Raw genomic sequence first — 21,668 nt, 5'->3', positions numbered from 1 at the left:
GACGTGACCGGACAGGAGACAGACAATGTAGACGTAATTATCACACTTACCTGTACAGTTGTGGGTTGTTTGGTTCCGTGACTTTGTCTCTCGATGTAAGAATAACGAACGGAATTCCCAGACACACCAACAACACGTGTGCGCATGTGCATGACATGAGTCTTACACAAACCAAGAACCGTCCAGAACCATGATCAACAGATTCCAATAATTTGATTGCAATTTAATCAAATATTAATGACAGAATTGTTCACCTGCAGCACTAGCAGTCACAAATAAATCACTAATAAGATTGTTTTATATACATTATGTACATAGGTAAAGCGCTATATATAACTATACGTACAGGAGAGCTCCAGCTAAAGGCTCGCGTTACAACAGGTACTCACTATAGGGTAGCACACAGATGCTGATGCTGTGCCCGTTATAAAGGGCGACATTTTCGATCGATACTCAATAAAAACTGCTCTGTTTCCCATTCTCAGTCGGGTATCTTTAACAGGGATGCGCGCTCGCTCATCATTAATGCATGTCCATCGTCATTCAAGATCGCGTATCCTTCATGTGGATGTACCCGTGCGTCGAACTCTAGAGGGAGTCACTGTCTTACGCCATTTACGGGTCAGGGTCAACTAGTGACTTATACATGATAAACTCATATCACTAACGACGGGCTATTATGCGGGTTATTACATAAATATTTTCGAGACATTGTTTCCGTGATTTTTACCAATCGTTTCTTATTTTAGAATATTTTGGTATTTTCCGGAATGTTTTCTCTTTAAAGATAGTTGAATTTGATGACGTAAATGACTCTAAATATACATAATCAACACAATAAATAAATCCAAATAAATAAATGAATAAGTTATATGCTATACAGCAGGAAAATACTGGGAGGCTTACTCGACTCCTTCGAACGAAAGTGGAAGTTTATGAAAACCCCTAGTGTAAATACAACATAAATACGTTTGGCTCAAAGAGTTGAAATGATAGCTCGTCTTGTTCCTTCACAATACAACAATATCACTGTCACTAAGTGTTCATTTCGGGTAATTCAACTACCAAAATAAATATTGCGAAGGAAGTTATTTTATTTTGAGAAATTGTTAACAAATCAGGTCTGATTCTTATACAGAATTGTGCTGAACAGGATAATAGTAGTTTGTTGCGACCGGACCGGGAATCGAACCCGGGACCTCCCCCTTGGTAGACGAGTGTTGTAACCATTTGTGCCAAAAGTCCGGACGTTAGGCTCGATGGCTTAACACTGCCTAATTTTATCACAGTAGCACACATTTGCTTTAAATGGAATATGACGTATTGATACATGGTATAGTCTGTATACAAGGAAGATGGCGTTTTTATACATGGTAGAGTCTGTATACATGGTAGAGTCTGTATACAAGGTAGAGTCTGTATACAAGGTAGAGTCTGTATACATGGTAGAGTCTGTATACATGGTAGAGTCTGTATACAAGGAATATGACGTTTTATACAAGGTAGAGTCTGTATACATGGTAGAGTCTGTATACAAGGAATATTACGTTTTTATACATGGTAGAGTCTATATAAAAGGAAGATGGCGTTTTACACATGGTAGAGTCTGTATACAAGGAAGATGGTGTTTTTATAGGCGAAAGATACACGTTTGCGCATGGAGAAAATAAATCTAGAAGACTTTGTAAATAAAACGACAGATTTATCACAGGAATGGCTTTCTTGTGATATTAGAAACAGTTCTTAGGACGGCCATGTTTACACGACCTTTGCTTCGTGTCAATCCCGAGTAAATCACATCGTAGAGTGACTTCTGGCGTAGATACGGACTTAATGGTGATTGAAAAGAGAGCATTGGCTAGAAGTGTTTCCATGTGTTCGTTTTAAGCTTCAGTGCTTCGTAAGGTAATCAAATAGTTATACGCTCTGCTAAACAGAAATGTTATTAGATCGAAAATCAAGGTCCCCTACATTACTCAATAATATTACATGTTATATGGCGCCTTAGCGTTATACATTGATCGTTAATTTACTAATTAGTCAGTCATCATACGTATGTGTTGTTTAAGTAACGATGGGGTTTCAAAATGGCATAAGAAGAAAATACGATAGCTTGTATGTGATATTGGTAGCCTCCGTAGTCCTACGTTTACAAATAGGCATTTAAGTCCAAACATGTACACGCGCAAGACATAGCGCCCTTTTTTGTGCCAAAATGACAAAAAAGATGTATGGTCGACCATATCTTATACCTGGAAGATGACGGTTGGTAACGAAATATATTTTACTTGAGGTTTTCCTTAAACCTTTTGACTTTTGGATGCAAAGGCTTAATGGTTTCCAAATGCATGTACTATCCTAAATAGTAAAGGATTCTGGCTACGATACTGGGCACACGATACCCCTATGGTTCTGTATCCAGTAGGACACTGGCAATAACAATCAGTTATGTGATTAATGATATCTGAGCTGTCATGCTGAATCCAAACCTTGTACTTTACATTGTTCTTATGCCTCGAGTGGATTTGACATCGTACGATATCCCGTGAGTGCCAATAGATCCAGATCTCATAGTCACCATCATCAATGAGGTGCGCACTGATGTAGCCAGCTGTCAGAGATATTTGGTATGTGCCACAGGATATTGTCCGAAGGTATTCCATGTCTAACTTTCATAACTCACAATTATCCGCAGTCGCATCTAATTTGACAAATAGTGACTTGACCCTTCTGGTAAGATCTGGCTCATCTTTCGCAAGCTGAACTAAGCTGTTGTGAACACTAAGGCGCACTTTCATTTTGTCAGTCAGTACTCCATCCTTTGCGTCCTCCTCTAGGGTAACATATATAGGTCCTCGGATATTCTAACGAATGCCTCGATGACACCAATGAAATAGTTGGAGGCAAGTTGTGTTTTGAAAAATACAGCCATTGCTTGGAACGTCCGTGATGTGACTACACTACCCATCCGGATTTAGTTATCTGTCAGTAATAGCTTGTAGGTCGTCATGTTGCGTCTGTCCAGGTTTAAGATCAGAAGACAACTTTGTTGTTAAACCACATGATTTAAAATCTGACAAAGCATCCCCAAACCCTCGATCAGAAGCGACAGTGTCATTCCAGCAAGGAGAGACTATCCATGATGGGTTTTTAATAGGGATAAAGATGTATGTACCATCAAGTATCACAGTCGCCCACTTGCCACAAGGCTTCGGAGAACACTGTGTTGTGCTCCAGAACGTTTTCTCTTGTAAGATATTCACGTCCAAGGAACAATGGAACAATAGGTATGTGTAATGTATTTACTACGGAATGAAGTGTTTTCGATATACCGGAAACTGACATGTAAAAAAGAGTTGAGCACTGTTTCCATGTGCCCGTCTGTACTTTTACCCATAACAACAGTAGTGTGACCTCGTGGTTCGGAGTGTAAAATGTGAACGAATCTCTGGAAACTGTAATATTGTCTAACCTGCTCAGGCTATACATCAAGAGAGAGAGACTCCTGCTTTGATAGCACGTGTGGTTTCTCCAAAAGAGCTTTGATTTCTTTTGATCTGGAAGGTAGTTGTAAACATTTTTCTTTCATCAGTGCAAATTTCAACGTTAGGGTTACAATCTTTCTCTTTGAGATGATGTGAACAAATACGTCAGGACCAATGACAACACAGGGTGTGATGAAAGATGAGTTGGTGTTTTGCGCACTTTGGCAAAAGTTCGAGTTTTGATTGAAACTCTTCATACATGATGGGATGGTCCGCCACATATCATCATCAACACCAACGTTTTGATTTTAATGTAGCGCCTTTCGTTCTTGATAATTCTTGAAACAATTCACACACATGCCAATCCTTTGATCACCAGTGTGAAGTTATAGCCATCTGCTTTGAAAACATCAAGCAACCAGTTGAGCTGGGGGAATCATATTTTTTAACATATTTCTTTGTTTTAATATCTTTCCTAAAAACAACTTTACATCCCGCACCTACAAAGCAATGACAAAAGAACAATGGGATTTGGGTGTGTGACATATATTGTTGCAAGGCCTGTTAAGTCACTATCGGTCATGTAGTATATCATATTTAACGTCCTAATAATAATCAACAACGATGGTAATTTAAAGACGTGGCCTCCATAATGTCGGCATTGCTTATATGCGTGCTACAGGATGCTTTATACTAGGAAAGGAACATGTATACATTAAGGTTTGGAGTGTAACAGGAGTGTAACAGGAGTGTAACAGGAGTGTAACAGGAGTGTAACAGTGTAACAGGGGTGTAACAGGAGTGTAACAGGAGTGTAACAGTGTAACAGGAGTGTAACAGTGTAACAGGAGTGTAACAGTGTAACAGGAGTGTAACAGGAGTGTAACAGGAGTGTAACAGTGTAACAGGAGTGTAACAGGAGTGTAACAGTGTAACAGTGTAACAGGAGTGTAACAGTGTAACAGGAGTGTAACAGGAGTGTAACAGGAGTGTAACAGTGTAACAGGAGTGTAACAGGAGTGTAACAGGAGTGTAACAGTGTAACAGGGGTGTAACAGGAGTGTAACAGTGTAACAGTGTAACAGGAGTGTAACAGTGTAACAGGAGTGTAACAGTGTAACAGGAGTGTAACAGTTTAACAGGAGTGTAACAGTGTAACAGGATTGTAACAGGAGTGTAACAGTGTAACAGTGTAACAGGAGTGTAACAGTGTAACAGTGTAACAGGAGTGTAACAGGAGTGTAAACAGTGTAACAGGAGTGTACAGTTAACAGGAGTGTACAAGTGTAACAGTGTAACAGGAGTGTAACAGTGTAACAGGAGTGTAACAGGAGTGTAAAGTTGGTAACAGGAGTGTAACAGTGTAACAGGAGTGTAACAGGAGTGTAACAGTGTAACAGGAGTGTAACAGTGTAACAGTGTAACAGGAGTGTAACAGGAGTGTAACAGTGTAACAGGAGTGTAACAGTGTAACAGGAGTGTAACAGTGTAACAGTGTAACAGGAGGTGTAACAGGAGTGTAACAGGTACAGTGTAACAGGGTGTCGTTAACGGAAAAGGAGTGTAACAGTTGATTAACAGGATTAGTTAACAGGTAACAGGAGTGTAACAGGAGTGTAACAGTGTAACAGTGTAACAGAGGAGTGTAACAGGAGTGTAACAGTGTAACAGGAGTGTAACAGTAACAGGAGTGTAACAGGTGTAACAGTGTAACAGTGTAACGGAGTGTAACAGGAGTGTAACAGTGTAAACAGGAGTGTAACAGTGTAACAGGATTGTAACAGTGTAACAGGAGTGTAACAGGAAGTGTAACAGTGTAACAGTGTAACAGGAGTGTAACAGTGTAACAGGAGTGTAACAGTGTAACAGGAGTGTAACAGGAGTGTAACAGTGTAACAGGAGTGTAACAGGAGTGTAACAGTGTAACAGTGTAACAGGAGTGTAACAGTGTAACAGGAGTGTAACAGGAGTGTAACAGTGTAACAGTGTAACAGGAGTGTAACAGTGTAACAGTGTAACAGGAGTGTAACAGGAGTGTAACAGTGTAACAGGAGTGTAACAGGAGTGTAACAGTGTAACAGTGTAACAGGAGTGTAACAGTGTAACAGGAGTGTAACAGAGTGTAACAGTGGTAACAGTGAACAGGAGTGTAACAGTGTAACAGTGTAACAGGAGTGTAACAGTGTAACAGGAGTGTAACAGGAGTGTAACAGTGTAACAGGAGTGTAACAGTGTAACAGTGTAACAGTGTAACAGGAGTGTAACAGTGTAACAGTGTAACAGGAGTGTAACAGTGTAACATGAGTGTAACAGTGTAACAGGAGTGTAACAGTGTAACAGGAGTGTAACAGGGGTGTAACAGGAGTGTAACAGGAGTGTAACAGTGTAACAGGAGTGTAACAGTGTAACAGTGTAACAGGAGTGTAACAGTGTAACAGTGTAACAGGAGTGTAACAGTGTAACAGGGGTGTAACAGTGTAACAGTGTAACAGGAGTGTAACAGTGTAACAGTGTAACAGGAGTGTAACAGTGTAACAGTGTAACAGGAGTGTAACAGTGTAACAGTGTAACAGGAGTGTAACAGTGTAACAGGAGTGTAACAGGAGTGTAACAGGAGTGTAACAGTGTAACAGGAGTGTAACAGTGTAACAGTGTAACAGGAGTGTAACAGGAGTGTAACAGTGTAACAGGAGTGTAACAGTGTAACAGGAGTGTAACAGTGTAACAGGAGTGTAACAGTGTAACAGGAGTGTAACAGTGTAACAGGAGTGTAACAGGAGTGTAACAGTGTAACAGTGTAACAGGAGTGTAACATGAGTGTAACAGGAGTGTAACAGTGTAACAGGAGTGTAACAGTGTAACAGGAGTGTAACAGTGTAACAGTGTAACAGGAGTGTAACAGGGGTGTAACAGTGTAACAGGAGTGTAACAGTGTAACAGGGGTGTAACAGTGTAACAGGAGTGTAACAGTGTAACAGGAGTGTAACAGTTTAACAGTGTAACAGGGGTGTAACAGTGTAACAGTGTAACAGTGTAACAGGAGTGTAACAGGGGTGTAACAGGAGTGTAACAGGAGTGTAACAGTGTAACAGGAGTGTAACAGGAGTGTAACAGTGTAACAGGAGTGTAACAGTGTAACAGGAGTGTAACAGGGGTGTAACAGGAGTGTAACAGGAGTGTAACAGTGTAACAGGAGTGTAACAGTGTAACAGTGTAACAGGAGTGTAACAGTGTAACAGGAGTGTAACAGTGTAACAGGAGTGTAACAGGAGTGTAACAGGAGTGTAACAGTGTAACAGGAGTGTATCAGGAGTGTAACAGTGTAACAGGAGTGTAACCGGAGTGTAACAGGAGTGTAACAGTGTAACAGGAGTGTAACCGGAGTGTAACAGGAGTGTAACAGGAGTGTAACAGTGTAACAGTGTAACAGGAGTGTAACAGGAGTGTAACAGGAGTGTAACCGGAGTGTAACAGGAGTGTAACAGGAGTGTAACAGTGTAACAGTGTAACAGGAGTGTAACAGGAGTGTAACAGTGTAACAGGAGTGTAACAGTGTAACAGGGGTGTAACAGGAGTGTAACAGTGTAACAGTGTAACAGGAGTGTAACCGGAGTGTAACAGGAGTGTAACAGTGTAACAGGAGTGTAACAGGAGTGTAACAGGACGGTCTGTTATGTCCACTATGTACACCAAAGCCACAAAAATCTACACTTTGCACAAATGGTAAAGGTTTGATCTTTTGGCAGGATTAGTGTTAGTGATAAAACTTTGTATAGGCTTAATAATTTTGAATGGATTTAATTTTGAAGACATTAAAATGTCATTTACTCACACACAATAAAAAAGCCGTTTTTTCACACAAAGCTCAAATGATAAATCTTATTGCCGGTATTCTTACTGTTTTAGTATTTTGATATTTAGTTTATGGTTTAAACTTTCCTATTTCGTTGTAATAAGTAATTATTTTTTATCGGTTTTTTCGATAATCTGCGTTCTTAGTTTAGTAATTTAGTTACGTATGTAGTTAATCAGACAAGGGCATCATTAACTAATTTGGGGTAAATGTATAGCCAAGGGAACCAACTTTAAAGGCACAAAGCAATGCGTCGTTGAGTGGTTTCTAAGGTAGACATATTTTTAGGCCGACCCTGAGTGAAAGTTAACATTGCCCACCAAAAATTATTATACATTCGTAATCAGTTACAAGATTAGGGAATCTCTTTTAAGGTAGTTTTATCACTGACTAAAATAATATTAATACATCCTCTATAATAAGTGTAGATATATAATGCTCTCAGAAGTTCCTTACACATCAAAGTCAGGTACTGTATAGGTAGACCATACACAGTAGAAGTATATCGTTACACGAGTAAAGATAGCGACACACCTATTGTTAGAATTAAACTTTTATGTTCCCTCTTTTGGGTCTAGCTAATTTCGCGAGCATTTGTCTATATGAATAATGGTACTCTATTGCAATACTTATGATTATTTGGTGATTTTAGGCGGGGTTCCTATATTATCCCTGTACGCTGTGATGGAATCAAGTTTATCAAAGAGATAATTCTGACACTCGAAACATGTAATGAATACTATAATGGGTCAATGTCTAATGCTAGATTTGATAATTTGCTCATAGTTCTTCAATATGGTTTGTAATTTGATTTTAACGTAGACTTACTTTAAATGTCAAACCGCCTCAAGTTCTCCACTGTTTCATGGTTATCTCATTCTAGCTAATTTGAAATCCCTTAATCAATATATGTGTATTTCAGATACTTTGTTGAAAGATCAAGTAGGTCTTGTAGATCAATACCCTGTACAGGAGATTCTAATTCTACCCACAATAGTGTATTGTCAACAGGAGTAATACGTCATGCGAAGAGTGACAGTGCGAAGACCGACAAAAGTATATCCCGCTAATACGACAGTGCGATATCAAAAATTCTGTCGTACTGTCGCATTGGCGGGATATATTTTGTCGCTTTTCAGATGACGTACTTGATGAATACACTATTGGAAGTAAATTTACCATAATTGTCGCCTCGTTGCTGTCGCATTTTGTCGCGATGACGCACTGAAGCCCCTGCCAATGCGACAACGCCATTAGGCCGAAATCAGCCACCACAATCAACACACCTATAATTTCATAAACATTTTCATACGCAACGTTATATTTTCCTTGAATCTTTTATTTTCATTATAACATAGTATATACACAAACATCCAAGGATGTGCAATCCTTAGAATACACGCGTGTGTTTGTATGTGTCCAGTCGATATATAATCGTATCAAGATGCACGTGCATTCTTATCAAAACAAGCTTATCCATAACTGTAATACTGTATACTTTAAAATACACGTGCGTGGTTAAGTAAATCAATCAATTAAAATGCACGTGTATTCATATGTAAATGACTGCATTGAAATACGCAGTCAGGTACATCAAGCTGCACATACCGTAAACTATTGACAGAGCACGAGCATACGCGTGTAAATATAATTTGATTAAAACACGAGCATGCTTGCAACGCAATTATCGATCTGGCCCAACTGCCGTTGTATACATTTTGACAAATTGTTGTTTTAAATTGATACATGCTCATAGTTTGTGTAAATATATTCCTGAGCGCCACAAGAAATCGGAAGAACACTTCATGACAATTTTAATTAAACAAATGCGTTACTCCAGATAATGTTATGTAACATGTATGTGATTTCAACCATCACGCAGGTTTGGTAGCATATCCTTTGGGAGATACGAACAAGCCTCATGCCTGTGTTGTACAAATGTATATATACATATTGTACTTAGAATATCGATTATCTGTGAAAAAACTCTATCTAATTCTATGTAGGATTATATTGATATTGACACATAATGCTATTAATAATTCACAGTGTCTGTCATCTACAGTATAAAAAACTCCAACACACCGCAGGGTTACACCAGTATCCACCTCTGAGCACCAATCAATCAGACAATGCTTGTAGTTCAACTATCGTAAGAGCAACGATTTCAAACACTCCATGTATGTTCGAGCATTTTAAATTCTGTTGTGTTGCAATCTGAATATTGACACATTTCATGTACAATTACATTATTAGCACAAATGCCCTAGACAATTGTTTATCGATTACCGATCACGCGAGTGTCGTGACACGTGTATTAACACGACACGCATCACGTCACTGCCTTAGAATTACACACATGCGCAATGAAAAGACGAGCATTGAGTGTTTTTTGTGTGTCGTAGTATTGCCATATTTCGTAATTTCTACTCCTGCTAGAACTGTCCTTAAACTATTTAACTTAAGACTCGGTAGTCTGGTTTCTGTTTGCCTTCAAACTAAGTTTTCTCCATTCTATAGGGGCATGGAAAGCAAAGCTAAGGGTGGGGGTGGCGTGGGGGTGGGGGGCATCAAACAAACACTCCGATGGTATCAATTTATACTGGTGCTCAAAACGATTCTAATGAAAATAATCGGGAAGAATCTTTTGTAAAAGAATCATCTCGATTCCTGTATTTCAGAGAAGGGCAAACCTTATAATCAAAATCTGGAGGAATCTTATCTTTCGACAAGAGAATTGTTCTTTCCTCCGTGAAAGAGAAAACCATTCTATGATTCCAACGTTAAATGGCGCTTTTTAATTGTCATCCTCATAGTAAATGACGAAAAGACGGTACATTGTCAGACAGTCCAAACTAGTCAATGATGAACAAAAGGTTCATCGTCAAACAGTCCAAACTAGTCAATAATGAACAAAAGGTACATAGTCAGACAGTCCAAACTAGTCAATGATGAATAGAAGGTACATAGTCAGACAGTCCAAACTAGTCAATGATGAATAGAAGGTACATCGTCAGACAGTCCAAACTAGTCTATGATGAACAGGAGGTACATCGTCAGTCAGTCGAACTAGTCAATGATAAATAGGAGGTACATCGTCAGTCAGTCCAAGCTAGTCTATGATGGACAAAAGGTACATCGTCAAACAGTCCAAACTAGTCTATGATGGACAAAAGGTACATCGTCAAACAGTCCAAACTAGTCAATGATGAACAGACGGTACATCGTCAGGTACAATGTAGTCTGAACTAGTCAATGATATTCGAACAGAAGGCAGATCGTGATGAACGCCTATTAGATGATTATGACAGCTATAAAAGTATAAAAGTAATAAAAAGGTAAAGTGTGCAGTGTTGGTTTTATCAAAACATCAATAACAAGGTACTATTGGGGGATCGATGTGTTAAGATATTAATAATGAATGGCAGCAATTAGTAGTCTGTGATTAGTCCATAACACCTACAGATGGCCTGGTGAAGAAAATATCAATCAATACTACTTTTGTATTAAAAAACAAAAATCCAACAATCGTTAGCTTAATTTTTGTCCATTAGATGTTTATTTTTAATGAGTGTTTACGAAGCCATTATTTCCGATGTTGAAAACATTTTTGATTTGAGTCTTTTCACGATCTTCAAATTCTTCCAAGAAAATATTATTTCAATCAAATATTCGGTTACAGTATTTCAAAATATTTTATTTAATAAACCAACACCGCCATAACTTATAGGCATTGTAATATTAGGGGATGAAATATCTAGCTTAGAACTGTTATAAAAAATCTGTTTTATGGTAAATATCTTTGTAAATATTCCTTTTCAACATTTAATCCTTCAAGCCGATACCCATAGTAAGATTTGTTACCAGAGGCGTTCTCGTTATAAATGTTTCCAATCAATCTTGGTCTTAATTTTAGATAGTCTCCGTACAATGTAAACGACTACTTGCAGTGCCATTAGTTAGCAGCATCGGGATTTCTCGCCAACAGGGGGCGTCCTCATATCAGAGGGCATCTTTGCCAACAAAGTGTTGATCTCGTGCTAATAAATCAGACCGTTCTGATGATAGACCGGTCAGATACAATGCTAACGAACAGATGTGACCGGTCATTACAAGTCTTAGAGATCAATACTCAACATATTACACGGAGGGAATGAAACAGTGATGACCACTGGTAATTAGGAATCAAAGCACCTGTCATTTGAACCTTATGAGGGTCAATCATGTGGTCCTATCGATCCTACTGTCATGATGTTGGTACTTGTAATCGGTACTCGTTAGTTCAGGGTTTGAGATTGGAGGTGCTTCAGTCTTTGTGCACAAGAACATGTTGTGGATGTTCGCCAGAGGTGGTTCCGTTTTATTTTGATTGTTTTCTCGTTGATGGCTCTTATCTCAATTTGACATACCTGATCTTCAATCTTTTCTAGACCTTATCAAATATATTTCTTAAACCGAAGACTATTTTATACTTCGTTTAACTTGCAATAAGCGATTCTTCTCTCTTTATATATTTCAAAATGCCAAAAAAGGAGAGAATAAAGTTAATGTGGTTTTATATTGTATCCTACCACTTAATCAATATTTAGCCAAATCAATCAAATGCTAATTTTAAAATTAAGTAAAACTTTGATTTTGTTATTTGAGGATAATAAATTAGACTCCGAGTTAGTTTTGTTAGTTTTCCTTCATTCAGATTCTTCTTTTAATTGACATTACCTTTTGTTTTGAAATGATTCAGCGTATCGACAAATAAAAGAACAATGAAACAGACATTCGCGGCAAAGTAAACAAGCTACCAACATACGAAGTATGAAATTGGCAAATCTATTATTCCAAATAAATATTCAAACAAATTAAATAAAGTTTCAAACCTACTTTTCGATACACATTTATGATCGAGTGTCGGTGAAATAATGTTTCGCTATCAATTCCCGATTGTGGACAAACAAAAATCAAACTATGTTGGTTTACGATACGATTTTTCGAACATATGTACACCTGTTTGCGTGACTTTTGTATTAACCAAGGTTATGGTTCACGATTTGTATGCGTTTTTCGTACCTCTGTTTCAAACTTTTAAAGTATACTATTTTATATTTTCCATTTCTAGATAGTCACATCCACACTTCCTCTAACTACCAGTGTAGTTAGATGCTCATGCATCTCGATTTTCGTCACAGATGTTGGCTACTGACGGAGATATCAATAACACAGGGTTTCGAGAGACACAGGTTGTTATTGACTGCTGACGGAGATACCAATAACACAGGGTTTCGAGAGATACAGGTTGATGGAGATACCAATAACACAGGGTTTCGAGAGATACAGGTTGATGTTGACTACTGACGGAAATACCAATAACACAGGGTTTCGAGAGATACAGGTTGATGAAGAGATACAGGTTGATGAAGAGATACAGGTTGATGAAGACAATGGGACAGTTTTATGGCCAACATCATGGTGTCATTTGGAAATCTTCTGTCTCCGTGTGGATGTCAAACGTGTTTGATGTTTGTTAATATGCCAAAGGATTATATGCGTCCATCCTACTTCTCATTTGAGAACGGGACTTAGCCAGAATTTGATATCAGTCGTTTCTATGACGGGTGTTCTATGAAGGCAGAAGGAGCTTACTCTAGTCCGGAAGACACATACTCTAGTGCATAAGATGCTTACTCTAGTGCATAAGACGCTTACTCTAGTGCATAATACGCTTACTCCAGTCTATATGACGCTTACTCTGGTCCATAAAACGCTTACTCTGGTCCAGTAACCGCTTACTCTAGTGCATAAGACGCTTACTCTAGTGCATAAGACGCTTACTCTAGTGCATACGATGCTTACTCTAGTCCAGAAGACGCTTACTCTAGTGCATACGATGCTTACTCTAGTCCAGAAGACGCTTACTCTAGTGCATAAGATGCTTACTCTAGTACATAAGTCGCTTACTCTAGTGCATAAGACGCTTACTCTAGTGCATACGATGCTTACTCTAGTGCATACGATGCTTACTCTAGTCCAGAAGACGCTAACTCTAGTGCATAAGACGCTTACTCTAGGGCATAATACGCTTACTCTAGTCTATATGACGCTTACTATGGTCCATAAAACGCTTACTCTGGTCCAGTAACCGCTTACTCTAGTGCATAATACGCTTACTCTAGTGCATAAGACGCTTACTCTAGTGCATACGATGCTTACTCTAGTCCAGAAGACGCTTACTCTAGTGCATAAGATGCTTACTCTAGTACATAAGACGCTTACTCTAGTGCATACGATGCTTACTCTAGTGCATACGATGCTTATTCTAGTCCAGAAGACGCTTACTCTAGTACATAAGTCGCTTACTCTAGTCCAGAAGACGCTTACTCTAGTGCATAAGACGCTAACTGTAGTCCAGAAGATGCTTACTCTAGTCCAGTAAACGCTTACTCTAGTGCATAAAACGCTTACTCTAGTCTATATGACGCTTACTCTGGTCCATGAAACGCTTACTCTGGTCCAGAACGCATGGTTTTATTCTTTTTGTACTTTTTAAGTGTCTCGTGCAATTTATATTTTTTCATTTCATCGATTTTGAGTTAAAATTATGGAGTAATTACATGTATTGTGCCAATATTCTGAATTTTACATGCTAATATGTATACATGCTTTTCAAAGTCTATATCTAACAAATATGATGTTTACGACAGGGATGCGTTTTTGTTACTCCCACTATAAATGTCTATATAAAACAAATGTGAGGTTTACGACAGGGATGCGTTTTCGTTACTCCTATTATCAGGTCTATATTTAACAAATGTAAGGCTTACGACAGGGATGTGTTTTGTTACCCCATTAACCAGGTCTATATTAAACAAATGTAAGGTTTACGACAGGGATGCGTTTTTGTTACTCCTGTTATCATACTTGACTAACTCCTCATTTATACACTGATTCCTAACTTCAGCTTGAAAATGTCTGTAAACTGCAATCTGAATCCATACATGATGTTTGCTTCCTCAAGTTGCGTGAACTGTTTGATAAATATGCATTGGAATATTGCAAAAGGTTAATATTGTCAACGATTGTAAGTTAAAGGACATTTTCTCAAAGTAGTGTTTTATATCTTGGTCTATTTGGTTCAAATATGATATTGTATATGATGTGTCGTTTAGCTTGTTTCCTAGCTTTTGCCACACATGTTCTGTCGACACTGATGAAGCTGATTAAATACCTAGGTGTAAGGCATTGTTGTAATATTGCGGAAAGAATGGGATGTTTTCATTATGCCTAACCACGAAATGGTCAGGGGTATTAAGTGTTAAACATTCGTCCGTTTGTCCGTCAAACATCTGGTTATATAGTTTTAAAGTTTTTTCATACAGTTATTGATAACGATAGGATGCTACTATTTTGTGTGAACGTTTTAACGCTGTCCAGTCGAAATACATTATTGTAATATATGACGTGTTTTATGATATTTCTTGAATTTTGAAATCAATGAATCAATCAATGAATCAATCGATGAATCAATCGATGAATCAATCAATGAATCAATCGATGAATCAATCAATGAATCAATCATGAATCAATCGATGAATCAATCAATGAATCAATCAATGAATCAATCAATGAATCAATCAATGAATCAATCAATGATGAATCAATCAATGAATCAATCAATGATGAATCAATCAATGAATCAATCAATGAATCAATCAATGAATCAATCGATGATGAATCAATCAATGATGAATCAATCAATGAATCAATCAATGAATCAATCAGTCATGAATCAATCAATGAATCAATCGATGAATCAATCAATGATGAATCAATCAATGAATCAATCAATGAATCAATCAATGAATCAATCAATTAATCATTAATCAATCAATCATTAAATCAATCAATCATTAAATCAATCAATCAATTTTTGTATCTTGCAGCAATGTTCAGAGGGATTTCTCTTCAACAGAAGTTTAATTGTACTGACTTGACAAACGAGGTGCTATATTTGGTGTCTTCGCCATCAATATAATGAGTCCTTCACTTTATTAGTAGTTTGTCAAGCCATTATCCCCCCGGTCAAAGGTCATACTCGCAGCCTCGCAAGATCTCGCGATAAGGTTATTAAAGCTCTCTAACACTGCACGGACCATGCAGGGAGCTCAATAAACACGATGATTTGTGTGTCAAACCTATCTGCTGATGCCGATTGTGGTTCTACATCAATTTAAGGTGACACGATACGTGATCTTTATATCGAATGTTCCGGAGCGGGGAGGGGGGATCGGACCAATCAATACAAAACAAGGGAATGTGTGTAACGGACCGAACGAAACGCACACACGGTACTCATAGTCAGGTGCATCCTGCATGTCGTACCAGCCCTGGAGACTGGAGATACATCGCTTGGAGGGCAGGCGTTGGGGTTGGCTGAGCCATGCACATGTGGTAATATTACTTCTCCCGAAACTCATTACTGATATCAACATAATATGTTTTCGATACCAATGTGCGTCAACAGCAAATTTTAATCACATAAACTAATATCGACATAAAATCCATGTAATGTGATCTGGTCTTCTTGCAATCCGGATCAGCCGGACCGGCACGCACTATCGGTATTTAGATGCTACTGCCCCGTTATTCTTCCAGAAGTAGTTAATTATCAATGTGTGTGTCACCGTGTCCTATTGTCGTCCTGTTACGTGTCAGCATCGAGGCTGTCGGGAATCAATGATGATTGCATCACCACCATAGTATACCACATCAACACAACATCAACCCATTAAGTTATCAGATTGTGAAAAAATACAATGTGTCGTTTTCCTTTATGTTTCAATAAAAGGCGACATTTGACATATGACAAAGGGAAATGGCATGCCGGGTACGAGCATGAAAATGTACGGTTTCATTCAACACCAGCCATGTTTGAAAAATGGTTAGTAATAAGGTCTAGAAATCCATCACCTGATGCTTGGTGACCGTACACTTATAATCCACTATCCCCCAAAGACACACAAGACATTAGAACCTTTCAAAACCAATTGATAATTTGTAAGTAGTATGGTAGAACCAAACGAATAAAACTACATTATACAGGTGTTTCGTCCTTATAGGACTTGTCGGTGATGATATGGATATCTATCATACAGGTGTTTCGTCCTTATAGGACTTGTCGGTGATGATATGGATATCTATCATACAGGTGTTTCGTCCTTATAGGACTTGTCGGTGATGATCGGGATATCTATCATACAGGTGTTTTGTCCTTATAGGACTTGTCGGTGATGATAGGGATATCTATCATACAGGTGTTTCGTCCTTATAGGACTTGTCGGTGATGATCGGGATATCTATCATACAGGTGTTTCGTCCTTATAGGACTTGTCGGTGATGATCGGGATATCTATCATACAGGTGTTTGTCCTTATAGGACTTGTCGGTGATGATAGGGATATCTATCATACAGGTGTTTCGTCCTTATAGGACTTGTCGGTGATGATAGGGATATCTATCATACAGGTGTTTCGTCCTTATAGGACTTGTCAGTGATGATAGGGATATCTATCATACAGGTGTTTCGTCCTATAAGGACTTGTCGGTGATGATCGGGATATCTATCATACAGGTGTTTCGTCCTTAAAGGACTTGTCGGTGATGATAGGGATATCTATCATACAGGTGTTTCGTCCTTATAAGGACTTGTCGGTGATGATCGGGATATCTATCATACAGGTGTTTCGTCCTTAAGGACTTGTCGGTGATGATAGGGATATCTATCATACAGGTGTTTCGTCCTTAAAGGACTTGTCGGTGATGATCGGGATATCTATCATACAGGTGTTTCGTCCTTATAGGACTTGTCGGTGATGATAGGGATATCTATCATACAGGTGTTTCGTCCTTATAGGACTTGTCGGTGATGATCGGGATATCTATCATACAGGTGTTTCGTCCTTAAAGGACTTGTCGGTGATGATAGGGATATCTATCATACAGGTGTTTCGTCCTTAAAGGACTTGTCGGTGATGATAGGGATATCTATCATACAGGTGTTTCGTCCTTATAGGACTTGTCGGTGATGATATGGATATCTATCATACAGGTGTTTCGTCCTACTAGGACTTGTCGGTGATTATCGGGATATCTATCATACAGGTGATTCGTCCTACTAGGACTTGTCAGTGATGATAGGGATATCTATCATACAGGTGTTTCGTCCTTATAGGACTTGTCGGTGATGATATGGATATCTATCATACAGGTGTTTCGTCCTACTAGGACTTGTCAGTGATGATAGGGATATCTATCATACGGGTGTTTCGTCCTTATAGGACTTGTCAGTGATGATAGGGATATCTATCATACAGGTGTTTCGTCCTTATAGGACTTGTTAGTGATGATCGGGATATTTATCATACAGGTGTTTCGTCCTTATAGGACTTGTTAGTGATGATCGGGATATTTATCATACAGGTGTTTCGTCCTTATAGGACTTGCCGTTGATGTTAGGGACATCATACTACTGTTTCGTCCTTCTAGGACTCGTTATATCTATCATACAGGTGTTTCGTCCTTATAGGACTTGTCGGTGATGATAGGGATATCTATCATACAGGTGTTTCGTCCTTATAGGACTTGTCGGTGATGATAGGGATATCTATCATACAGGTGTTTCGTCCTTATAGGACTTGTCAGTGATGATAGGGATATCTATCATACAGGTGTTTCGTCCTTAAAGGACTTGTCGGTGATGATCGGGATATCTATCATACAGGTGTTTCGTCCTTAAAGGACTTGTCGGTGATAATAGGGATATCTATCATACAGGTGTTTCGTCCTTAAAGGACTTGTCGGTGATGATCGGGATATCTATCATACAGGTGTTTCGTCCTTAAAGGACTTGTCGGTGATGATAGGGATATCTATCATACAGGTGTTTCGTCCTTAAAGGACTTGTCGGTGATGATCGGGATATCTATCATACAGGTGTTTCGTCCTTAAAGGACTTGTCGGTGATGATAGGGATATCTATCATACAGGTGTTTCGTCCTTATAGGACTTGTCGGTGATGATCGGGATATCTATCATACAGGTGTTTCGTCCTTAAAGGACTTGTCGGTGATGATAGGGATATCTATCATACAGGTGTTTCGTCCTTAAAGGACTTGTCGGTGATGATAGGGATATCTATCATACAGGTGTTTCGTCCTTATAGGACTTGTCAGTGATGATAGGGATATCTATCATACAGGTGTTTCGTCCTTAAAGGACTTGTCGGTGATGATCGGGATATCTATCATACAGGTGTTTCGTCCTTAAAGGACTTGTCGGTGATGATAGGGATATCTATCATACAGGTGTTTCGTCCTTAAAGGACTTGTCGGTGATGATCGGGATATCTATCATACAGGTGTTTCGTCCTTAAAGGACTTGTCGGTGATGATAGGGATATCTATCATACAGGTGTTTCGTCCTTAAAGGACTTGTCGGTGATGATCGGGATATCTATCATACAGGTGTTTCGTCCTTAAAGGACTTGTCGGTGATGATAGGGATATCTATCATACAGGTGTTTCGTCCTTATAGGACTTGTCGGTGATGATCGGGATATCTATCATACAGGTGTTTCGTCCTTAAAGGACTTGTCGGTGATGATAGGGATATCTATCATACAGGTGTTTCGTCCTTAAAGGACTTGTCGGTGATGATAGGGATATCTATCATACAGGTGTTTCGTCCTTATAGGACTTGTCGGTGATGATATGGATATCTATCATACAGGTGTTTCGTCCTACTAGGACTTGTCGGTGATTATCGGGATATCTATCATACAGGTGATTCGTCCTACTAGGACTTGTCAGTGATGATAGGGATATCTATCATACAGGTGTTTCGTCCTTATAGGACTTGTCGGTGATGATATGGATATCTATCATACAGGTGTTTCGTCCTACTAGGACTTGTCAGTGATGATAGGGATATCTATCATACGGGTGTTTCGTCCTTATAGGACTTGTCAGTGATGATAGGGATATCTATCATACAGGTGTTTCGTCCTTATAGGACTTGTTAGTGATGATCGGGATATTTATCATACAGGTGTTTCGTCCTTATAGGACTTGTTAGTGATGATCGGGATATTTATCATACAGGTGTTTCGTCCTTATAGGACTTGCCGTTGATGTTAGGGACATCATACTACTGTTTCGTCCTTCTAGGACTCGTTATATCTATCATACAGCTTTTATGTCCTTCTAGGATTTTTGTCCGTGGTAATAGAGACACCATACAACTGCCTGCTCCGTCCTTCTAGGACTCGTCAGTAATGTTATGGATACCATACAACTGTTCTGTCCTTTCTGGACTCGCCAGTGGTGCCAGGGACACCATATACTGTTTCGTCCTTCTAGGACTCGTCAGTGATGCTAGGGACATCATACTGCTGGTATTAATCACAATGATAAGGATACGTTATTAGAGAATAAGAATTATGCAAGTTAACATAACTTAATACAGTATATAAGTTAATGTAAATGTACACATATCTATTTTATAATATTGATTTAAATAAATTATTAATAAATATTAATTATAATGAATTACTATTAAATATCAATTTGATAGTTATTTTTTTCTCATTAGTATTAAAAATTATTACGTGCATAATCAATTTCAATATAATATATTTTAAGTGTGGTATATATTCATTGATTATTGACCTTTGATTTTAATTAGAAATACAATGAAATGTACAGGTAACATACACATATAACTTAAGTGACGTCACCAGAACAGACTATCATTTCTGTACAAACATAGTCAGTAGGGTGTTATATCAAAATGTAGACGTTCAGGGAATCAGCCATTTCTACTTTATCGCCAGAAACCAGTTATCCCTTTCGGTTTAACAATCATGGCGACAACGTATACATTCAGATTAGCTAATATCTTTTAGAAGCTGACAATTCGTTCACTGGGCATCCCTCCTAATTATAAGTCAATCGGTGGTCGCATATTTTCCTGACAAAATTATATTACAAAAAAAAAAAAAAATAATAAATTGATAAAAGATAAACGGACGATCGGCAGGTTCATCTAGTACGAATGGAAATACTGAGGACGTGATCTGCACCGAACATGTTGTAATTAAATAATTTGATAACACATCCTCCGCTGGCTCTGTACAAACACATCGATATATTTACGACACTGTCAAGCTGTCATACAATATGTCCGATCGTAAAAATCTCCAAACACCTGTCGTGTAATGTTGTTAATATCAGCAATATCAGACACGTCTCCCTACATCCGGGACCTCCTTCAGCATAATGACACTTCTGGGAATTAGAACATTATATTAATTGACCTCTATATTTTCCATTGCGTAGTTCAATATAAGCCAATAACCCCTAAAACAGAAGACCTAATAAGATATACTGTGATCTTCGTTAACATGTACATTACATACATTTTATGAATTTAAACGTTTAAGTAAAATGTTGATAATGCCTGTGCTCTACATGTTTCTAAAATTATACACAAAACACACATTTTCTTATATAATTTCTTCAATTTTGTCTATAAAAGTTACCCGGCGTCGAGATACCCTTGTTTGATTAAAACCTGCCGATAAGGCAAAATGATAACTCGCGAGTAATTAAGTATTTACAGTAAGTAGAAAGATCACCGAATGATTCACATAAAAGAAAACCACATTATCTTGCTATGCACGTTAATTACAAAATTTAGAATGGATGAGTGACCTTGACCTAGGTTGATGCAGTCGGAGATACGGAAGCCGACAGCAAGGTAATGTTGATGCGGATAAAGGTAATCAATCATGTTTATCGCCAGGTAGAGGGAGCTTTAACAGCAAAATCAATAGCACTGCCTTAAATATCAAACACGTTTAATGCAGCTTTAGGTATTTTTGTCGTGTTATGTACTATAGAATTCATTGTAGAATTAGTGATGTCAGTCGACTTACACGAAAACAGTGACATGATTTATACAAAATAAACACGACATTAGATTTGATTGTACTTAGATAATTACTGCTGACACACACTAGAGTTACTGTATATTAAGTAATATTTGTGGTATTATTTTTACAGTGTTTTCAATGTGGGAATGTACACAATTCCTCCATCTTCTCTCAACAAAATGTTCGCTTAAATTTCACATGTATGTTCCACTTGGTCCCAAATTGGGCATGTTATATTTAGAGACCGATTGGAAGGCAAAATGCCGGCATCTTTTTGATATCATTTTTCAATTCTTCTTCGTCGCTAGTTGTACATATTCAATATTGACAATGTCGAACCACATTTCAG

At 38.2% G+C, this 21,668-nt stretch overlaps 1 protein-coding gene across 1 annotated transcript in view; it reads right to left on the bottom strand.

Annotated features, from left to right (window-relative positions):
* The window catches only part of LOC117329288, a 47,456-nt gene extending 47,155 nt beyond the window's left edge, over positions 1-301 (bottom strand). The window contains exon 1 of the mRNA XM_033887157.1: positions 51-301. The gene's annotated coding sequence lies outside the window, so the exon portion shown is untranslated. The remainder of the gene's footprint in view (positions 1-50) is intronic.
* Between the last annotated feature and the right edge of the window lie 21,367 nt (positions 302-21,668).

This window comes from Pecten maximus, chromosome 6, assembly GCF_902652985.1.
Source record: "Pecten maximus chromosome 6, xPecMax1.1, whole genome shotgun sequence".
NCBI classification, from domain to species: Eukaryota; Metazoa; Mollusca; class Bivalvia; order Pectinida; family Pectinidae; genus Pecten; species Pecten maximus.
The sequence above is the reverse complement of the archived record's forward strand: the minus strand, read 5'-3'. Positions and strand labels throughout refer to the sequence as shown.